This window comes from Antechinus flavipes, chromosome 3 (assembly GCF_016432865.1).
Source record: "Antechinus flavipes isolate AdamAnt ecotype Samford, QLD, Australia chromosome 3, AdamAnt_v2, whole genome shotgun sequence".
Classification (NCBI taxonomy): Eukaryota; Metazoa; Chordata; class Mammalia; order Dasyuromorphia; family Dasyuridae; genus Antechinus; species Antechinus flavipes.
In genome coordinates this window covers 235,967,643-235,977,220 of record NC_067400.1, presented here as the reverse complement: position 1 = coordinate 235,977,220, position 9,578 = coordinate 235,967,643, and positions in this window count along the sequence as shown.

Genomic DNA, 9,578 nt, shown 5'->3' with positions numbered 1-9,578 from the left:
TTTTCCTTGTTCCCCCATATTTTCTAATCTTCAAATCACTGTAAGGGACTAGGTTAAGTGCTAGGGATAGAGGGTGAATAGATAGGGATCAGGATAATTATATAGGGAATGGAGATTAGCTTTTATACAAATCATCTGTATTCCCTGTTAGTCTTCTTTTAAATTCTTGAAGGATTGGGATTGTGTTGCTTTTCTATTTGTTTCCTTAGCACTTAGCATAGTTGTTACATAGTACTTACTATGTAAATTCAATACATGCTTATGAAGTTAACATTGCTTACTTCTTAACCCATTGCTTCAGCATCAGCAAAGAAAGCATCAGAAATTTTTTTAATTCTTTAAATCCTTTTAAGATGTGAAATCCATTCATTTTCTTTTCTTTCTTTTTTTTTTTTTTTTTTGGTATATTATTACACGAGACAGAATTGTTTAAACAACCTATATCTTTCACTAAAAAGAAAACTCCTCCTGTCTCAAAGCAAATAAATTAGGAAGAATTTTTTATGAATAATGAGAAGAATGACCCACAGGCTACAAAGTGCTCGGCATGTCATTTATGTAACTGACACCATACGTCTGTCAGTTCCTGGGTTTTGATCTGTCAACTCTAGTTTCCTATTCCCTAGTTTTCTGTTATCAGATACCAGCCTAATTTCCACTGTAACTCCCTTCACCAACTCTATATTCCTTAGCTACAATTCATAGGCTCATAAGATTTCACACTGGGAAGCACCTTCAAGATCATCTAATCTGACATTCTTATTTTATAGATGAAAAGATAAGGCCAAATAAGGCTAAGTGTCTATCTGAGGTCATAAGGTAGGTAGTAAGAATCACAGTCAGATCTGAACCCAATTTCTAATTTTTTTCCCAGTATAATTTCTTACAGTAGGCTAACATGCTGATTTCCATTTCCTACCTTTTAGAGTATCCCCATTGAACATACCCAGGTTAGGATTCCCCACATCTGCCTTTCCCAATATGGTGCACAACTCCCAAAATATCTTGCATCTATTTGATATAGCCTGCAACGTTCTACTTATAGCAATCCACAAAGTCTTGCCAGCTCCCAGTGATTACAGGAACTAGCCCCAGTGAAAAATGCAGGAAACCTCCATAGAGAACTACAGCCAATAAGAAGTTTTCTCTGTTTATATCCCACATAGTGAGGTGGTGTTTTCTTTGGAGAACTGCATGATAAATATATGAAAGAGCACTGGATAGGATTCTAGAATCCTATAAGTCTCTGTGTGACTATGGTCAACTCATTTAACCTCTGAGCTTGTTCCCTAATCTGGAGAGTTCAACCAGAACGGAGTTCACCTAGTCCTTCTAACAAATACATTTATCTCACATTGTAGGGATTAGAAGTGTGGCACACCTACAATCTGGAAAATATGTAAAATGTTTTGATTCTTCCTTTGTACCAGAAAAGAAGTCTGATTTTTTTTTCCTTTTTTTTTTTTTTATGGAATATTTATGATACCATATTATCAAATTTGGGTTATTTGATCCTAGACTATATTCAGATCAACATTAAATAAAAATATTTCTTCTGCTGCCCTTTTCTTCTTCAAAGCTTCCCTAAAATTCTCATTTAATTTCTTAATGCCAATCTTTGATATGTTGAAAGCATAATGGGGAGAGTTGCTGTGTGGAAGGAATAACCATATATCCTTATGTCTCCTAAATTACATTTTGGTTGCTTTAACTGCCCTTAAAACTCTGATTACAATAATTGATCAAAGTCATGCCCCACTTTTTTTTTCATTTTGGTGGAACAACAGAATGAGCCAGCATTTCCTCCAACCCCTCTTCCAAACTTCCCTGTTAGACTCAAGAGCACCACCATCTTCCTAGTCATTCAGATTCTCTATCTGTGTCACCTTTGACTCCTTCCTCTTTTTCTGAGCACACTTATACAATCAGTAGCCAAAACTATCATTTCTTTGTGGTGTTCTGTTGCTTCAGTCATGATTCTTTATGACCTATTTGGATTTTTCAGAGCAAAGATATTGGAGTGGTTTGCCATCCCTTCTCCAGCTCATTTTACAGATGAGGAAACTGAGGCAAACAGGTTTGAGTAACTTGCCCAGGGTCACACTACTAAAAGTGTCTTAGGCTGCATTTAAATTCTATTCTTCGAGTCAGTTATGGCACCCTACTGTACCATTTAGCTGCCTCAGCTCTGCTACTTACTATGTGAATCTCAATTCTCTCATCTATAAAGTAAGTTTAATAATACTTGTTTATGAGGAAGGTAATTTTCTCAGTGCTACCTATGCAGCTGGGGCTGTGGGTGCACAGTTTTTGTTGTTGTTGAGTCATTCGGTCATGTCCAACTCTTCATGACTCCAAGGACCACAGCATACCATTTCCTCCACTATCTCTCGAAGTCGGTCCCAGTTCATGTTCCTTAATTGCATGATACTACCTATCCATCTCATCCTCTGACATCTCCTTCTCCTTTTGCCTTCAGTCTTTCTCTACATCAGGGTCTTTTCCAGTGAGACCTTGTCTCCAATAATAGATTATAATCACTCTGAGGAGTTTAAGCCCAGATCAGAAAAAATATGGTTAGAAATTTATATAGTTGGAGGAAAGAAAAAGTAGAGTGAGTTCAGAAAGGATGATGAGGTGAGATATTGTTGTATGGAGATAAGCCCCTTGGCTGGCTCTCAGTGTAGGTAGTACAATAGCTACTTCATAGGATTTTGAGGAAAGCTCTCTGAAAACTGTAAAGCATTGTGCAAAAGTAGATTTTTTTTGATCATTATAATGGAAGAGAGCCCCCTGCTGGAAGATTTGGGACATTTTTGCCTCAGAATGCAGATCTTTTAGACCAAATCAAAACTCTTTAGACAAAACTGGAATGCTGACAAAGGGAGGATTCCTATGTAAATCACAGTAGACCTCTCTTCTAATAAATTCTTCAAAACTCAATTCAACTCAAAACTCACCTCCTCTAAGTATTCCTTGATCCACCCAGCAATTAGGGACTCTCTCCTCAATTATACATATTTGTATACATGTCATGTGTCCCAAATAGAATGCAAACTCCTTAAAGGTAGGAGCTTGTTCTTGTTTGGCAATCTCCTAGAGCCCAGCAGATTACCTTGATTGTAATATATATTTGCTGGATTAAATTTAATAACCTTCCCCTTCCCTTTTTTTGCTGTCTGAATTGGGAGATCCAAGGCCAGCATTTATTTATTTACTTACTTAATATTTTTCCCCATTACGTTAAAAATAAATATTTTTTATTTTTCTTTGTTTTTAAAATTTTTAGTTTTAGTACTCTTCCTTATCCCCACCCACAATTAAGAAACCACATGTGAAGTTATGCAAAACATTTTCATAAAGACAAGTTGTGAAAGAAAACATAGATCTACCACCTAATGAAAATAAAACCCTCAAGAAAAATTAAGTTAAAAGAAAGAGAAGGAGACAGCCAGACACAATCAGTTCCTTTCTCTGTGTATGAATAGGATTTTTCATTATAAGTCCTTCAGAATAGTTGTAGATGATTATACAACTGAGAATAGCAAAGTCATTTACAGCTGATCATCTCAGAACATTGCTCTTTGTATACAGTGTATTTCACTTTGCTTGAGTTCATGGAGGACTCTCCAGGTGATTGTTGTGGTAATGGTGGTTTTTTTTTTTCCTGAGAACATCCTGCTCATTATTTTCCATTGAACAATAATATCTCATCACAAACATACCACAGTGTATTGATCCATTCTCCAGTTGATGGGCATCCCCTCCTTTCCCAGTTGAGTAATTTTGCTTTTTTAAAAGCATTTTTCTCCTCATTAACTTTTGGCATTTCCTTTTGCATCACTCTCAATTCTTTTCCTAATTTTTCCCTCTTTCTCTTCTATTTGATTTTCAAAGTTTCTTTTGAGCTGCTCCAGTTCTTGTTTTTCTTGGAGGCTTTGGATGTAGGAGCTTTGACTCTGTTATCATCTTCTGAGTGTGTGTTTTGATCTTCCTTGTCATCTTAATATCTTTCAGAGGTCAGAAACTTTTTTTGTTTTCTGCTCATTTCCTTAGCCTATTACTCAGCTTTTAACTCTTTGTTAATGTAAGGCTCTGTTTCCAGGGTGGAGGGTGCTCTCTCCCAAGCTTTAGGGGTTTTGTGCAGCTGTTTTCAGAAATCCTTCCAGGAATCTGACCACAAGCTCTCTTTTCTGCTCTGGAGCTATTAGATGTGTCCCCGTCCTTCTGTAGCTGTAAGATCCAGTATGTTACAGGCCTGGGCTGGGGCAGGGACTGGGGCTCCACTGACTTGGGCTGCATTGATGTGGCCTGCTCTGAGACTTCATGCTGGACTCTCACCCTGATGTCACAGACCTTTTCTGCTGACCTTCTAAGTTGCCTTTTGGCTAGAAAATGTTCTATTCTGTCTTTTGGGATGTTCTAGTGCTCTAAAATTTGTTCAGTCATAATTTAAAGGAATTTGGAGCAGTTTGGGGGAGAGGTTGAGCGAGTTCCTGTCTTTACTCTGCAACCTTGGCTCTGCCTCTGCCAGCAATTTTAGATTGAAGGAGGAGCTCCAAAAGCCAACATTTTTAATATCCATGATGAGGCTGTTTCCCATGTCTTTAGGAGTGGTCCAGTGGTTAGAGCCATCATCTAGGCCAACTACATCTCTCTCCATAAATACTTTTCTGCCCACCCAGTGAAATAGTCATCACACTAATTTTATAAAGCACTTTAATGTTTACAAAGCAGGAGGAAAAGATGGAAGAATGGGCAATTTTGTTGATTAAAAAAAAGATGTAATTTTTTAAATGTTTATCTACAACAGTCTCATATATTCTCAGGATTTAGAACTAAAAGGAAGCTCAGAGTTCATCTTGTACAACTTCATCATTTTATAGGTAAACAAATGGAAGGAGGCAGTAGAACCCTTTGGAAAGAACACTTGATTTTTAAGCAGAAACAGCTTTTCAACTTAGTAATTATGTGACCTTCAAAAAGATACCTATTTTTTCTCAGCTTGAGTTTCATTATCTGTAAAATGAAGAGATTGAGCTTCATGACCTCTTCGCTCCCTTCTAGGTCTAAATCTAGGATCCCAGAAGCTCTAAAGAAAAGACAGTGACATGTTTACACACACACACACACACACACACACACAAAATAAGTGGTGGAGGCAAGTGGCCTATAAGATAAACAGATATTATTAGTTCCATTTTACAGATGAAAAAACTGAAGGTCAGAGAGGTAACTTTTCATAAGATAACACAACTAATTAGCATTAGAGCAACCATTCGAACCCATATGTCCTCGTTCCTCCTAGTTCTGCCTTCTCTCAATTATACCAAACCTATCTCTTGGAAAAAAAAAATGTGTTGCTAAGAGACGGAGAAGCTGACTACACCTGCTTCCAGAACTAATTGCTTCTTTGCTTTTTGCAAAGCTGGAAAATTCCCAGAATGTAGTCAGACCTCTTGTGGAGCTCTGATCTAACTGTTGCTTGTGATTTGGTAATACCACAGGTAGCTACAACATTATCTCAGCCAGAATTGGAAGATTAGTTTCAGTTTTCTGTTGAGAGTCAAAGACTATAAAATCCCTTTTTAAGGGTCATTAGTAGACCAGTAAAAAGAAGGAAAACACCTGAATAAAAAAGGAGATGGTCTATCCCTTTCTAAGGGTCATTAATAGACCAATAAAAAGAAGGAAAACACCTGAATAAAAAAGGAGATGGTCCAAGGCATCAGGTGAGATACTTTCCTTCAAGTGCTCTTCTCTAAAGCCATACATAGGAACTTATTTTATTTTGTAAATACTTCCCTAAACTCACTTTCTTACCTTCATACTATTACTAACTCAATTCCCTATGGATGGAATACCTTCTCCTCTGCTCTTTCTTCTGCCTTTTAAAATTTTACTCATCTTTTAAGACCCAGCTCAAAACATTACAACTGTTGGTTCTGGCCAGAAATTCTGAGGGTCTTTTCCTCCCAGATTGATTCTTTGGTGAAAGCAGACGAGGCCATTTTCTGCCTCAGTACCCAGAAAAACTGGGACCTGGGAAAGATCTTAGCTTAAAAAAGCCAGGATCTCCCACTGCATCTAGGGCCATTTCCAGAAATCCTGATCTATGTCTTGCCAGTGGACCCTGATGACTCTGGAGGGGACAGGAGCGGAGTTTCCCTTAAATTCAATTTACTAGCTAATCAAAACATCACCCTATTGATGTCATTGGTCCTTTTTGAGAACAACAATAAAAACAAAACACTATTTCTGCCATGAATTTTTTTTAATCATCTTTCCGACTCCTAGTTAGAAAGTAACATTCTATTCCTTCCACATAATACTTATTATACATAACCTCTATTATACATAATGTTCTAATTTATATTATTGTTCTCCCTTCTATATACTGTTCAGCAGAGCAGGAGCCATATATTTTTCATATCTTTAGCATAGTTCTCTGTGCTAAGAAACACTAATAAAGTGTTGAATGAGTTCTTATTATTTGTTCATTTAATATGCAGAAATACAAAAAGAGATATAGGATTTAGAACTCAAGGGGACTTGGAAGTCATCTAGTCCTACTTCTTCATTTTATATATGAGGAAACCAGCCAAGAAAGGTTAAATAACTTGTTTAAGATTATAAAAGTAGTAAGTACTCAGATTTACTATACCATGCTACCTTCCTATCTGTTACACAGGTCAAAGTATAACCGACTTTCAGCATGGCCACACTTTTGCCCACAGCTCTTCCAATCCAAGCCTCTCCTTGTACTCCATCCTCAATTCTCTCCTTGCAGATAGAACAAGCATAGAGGCTTTCTGGTTCCCTGTTGTTCCCTGGAAAGCATCCCTCTTCCCTTCTTTGACACAGGCTTGATCTTGGATTGAATTCCTTCTCCTGCTTTTACTCAGCTTCTCCTTTATCTCCCCAGTTGTCAATATAAATCTTTAATTTTCCACCACAGGAGCTCTACTTTTCTCCAGTAACTTAGCAACCCTTCTTCTCCTGACTGGAGCCTCCTTTGCAATCCTAGGTATGTTAAGTTTCTGCTGTAACTGGTACCTCCTCACCCAAGTTGGGGGAGGCAGGAACTTCCTTAGAGGAAGCAGCTCTAAGGATAGCTCTGGAGCCTTGCACTGCCAGATTCATTGCCCGTGGGCAGTGACATCAAAGTAATGCCAAGAAAGCAAAAGGAGTGGAGGATTAAGTAGAATATTGCACTGTTCTTAATTTTAGATTAGTGCTGTTGGGGACAGGTCTCCCTGCCCTGTCTGAACTTCCATGGCTAGTTTTCTAATGAGATAGTGAGATTAAATGAGATGTTTGTAAAACACTTGGCACAATATCTGGCACATAGTAAGTTTTAATAAATGATTGTCTCTTTTCTCCACCCCTGCAACTCCCTGTCTAGTGCACAGACAGGTGATTTCCATGATTTTGATTCACGCTGACACAGAGGGTGAGGTTTAAAAGGGTTGAAGCATTCTGGATAAGTTAATAATTTTATTAATAATCCCAGCATTTTAATAAAAGGTTGATCATTTGTCTGTCTCTCTCTCTTAAACCAAAGGCAATGATGGTTTTCACACTTATCCATTCATTGAAAGAGGGGTGTTCCTGAGTGTAGCAATCAATTATGATTGATTAACAATTAATGAAAGAATGAATATTACAATGAGGGGTTGAACCTATTCATTTGAACTTTAATTTTGACATTTACTTCTAAGTTGCCCCAGTCTTGGACAATCTATTAAAAGAATTTCTCCCCACCCTAGATCTAAGGCACAAAGGCTTCCTGCCTTGGGAGAGGTCTACACAAAACTGTTAATCCAGTATCATTATTATAATGTCCTTCAATAGACTTTTGAACTTTTGAAATCAGGACTTTAGAAAAAGGGAGAACTTCTGGGTCTCCCCAGGTTATTGGTTATTAATAATCATTTCTCTCCAGAGACACCTGTGATGAAACAACTTCAAGGGATTTGGAATAATGTGGCATAATTTAAGTGACCCTGATATAAGTGGCCTGGCCATGATTTAGGGTGTTGGGTATCCCAACAGAGGCTCATTGTTTGAGGTCAAGGACTGACTCATTTGTGTTTATATAGGTCTAGGATCTATCACAATATCTGTCACATAGAAGGTGATTAATAAATATTGGCTTCCTTTAAGACTCAGATAAATGGTCAAATCTGGCAAGGAGTAATCACCCAAGATGACCAGTGTTTTCATTACTAAAGCTGTCTTCCATCTACTCTGTATTTATCTAGTCTGTACTGATTCATGTATATGTTGATTTCCTCATTAGAAACTTATTCTTTTATTGTTTTTTCTTGATGTACTTAACACTTAGCTCAATGCCTGAAACATTGTAAGCACTTCATAAATGCTTGTTGATTAATTGATGGTAAAATTTGTATTATCTCTATTATAATATTGCCACTTACATCCTAGAATACTGAAAATTGGTCTATCACTCAGGTGTCCAAGCTGAACTAAAAACCAAGGCTTAGGGAATGATTGTTCAATTATACAAAATATCAATAGGCAACTTCTATAAGTAGGAACTGAATTTTTTAGTGTCTAGATTCTCTTACTTTTTGTTTCATTTGTTCAGGTTAATGACCACAATTCTACTTTGTCAGTCCCTTTGACCATTCAGCTGAAAAGTCAACTGCAGGGCGAGGGTCCTGGATTTTTCTGACCATACATATACAGCAGCATGAACTGTGCTCAGTATTTGAATCAGTCTGTTGTCAGTAAGAACACTACTCAGCACATCTCTTTTCAAGCAAGAATAGACAGCCACAAAAGTCAGGAATACACTGAATTTCTTTTGAATTATATTACTATTTATTGAATCAGCCTGTTTAAATGGTAAACTGTCAGAACAGTCAGGAAGACTTTGGTACCTGGAAGACTTTCTCCAACCTCTCTGTCTTTTTTCAGAGGATAGAGTGACTTGGTGTCTATCAATCATTTATCCCTGCAATTGTGTCATCTTTCTCTGCAGTCCCTTGGCACCCAGACAGAAATTAGACTGGAACAGAGATATGGAAAAGAAACTCCTACTCACTTGGAGGCTTGTCAAGTTGATCTGTGCTGTGTAATACTGCCACCTGTTTTACATCCTAGAAGACTAGAAATTGCTTTATCACCCAGGGGATCAGACTTCACTAATAACCAAGGCATATAGATGGATTGCTTATTGCATTTTATGAAATATCAATAAGTAACTTATTGTTTTCAACTCTTTTACTCAGTACCCTTGGTAATATATAAAATTAATACCATTCTTAAATTTTTAAATTTTAATTTTTACGTACCATTTCATATGAAAATTTAATTTAAAAAAAAATAAGCCTTTGGATTTCCTTCCCAATTTCTCTTCCCCTGCCCAAATGAACAGCAAAAAAAGAATAACTTTGTGACAAATATACATAATCCAGAAAAACAAATTTTTGTACTGACCATATATAAAATGTATGTTCATTCTGTACCGTAAGCCTATCACCTTTGTAGAAGAAGGTGAATAAAGTGTTTCACCTTTGGCCTTCTGAATTTGGTTTATCGTTTTATTAGTC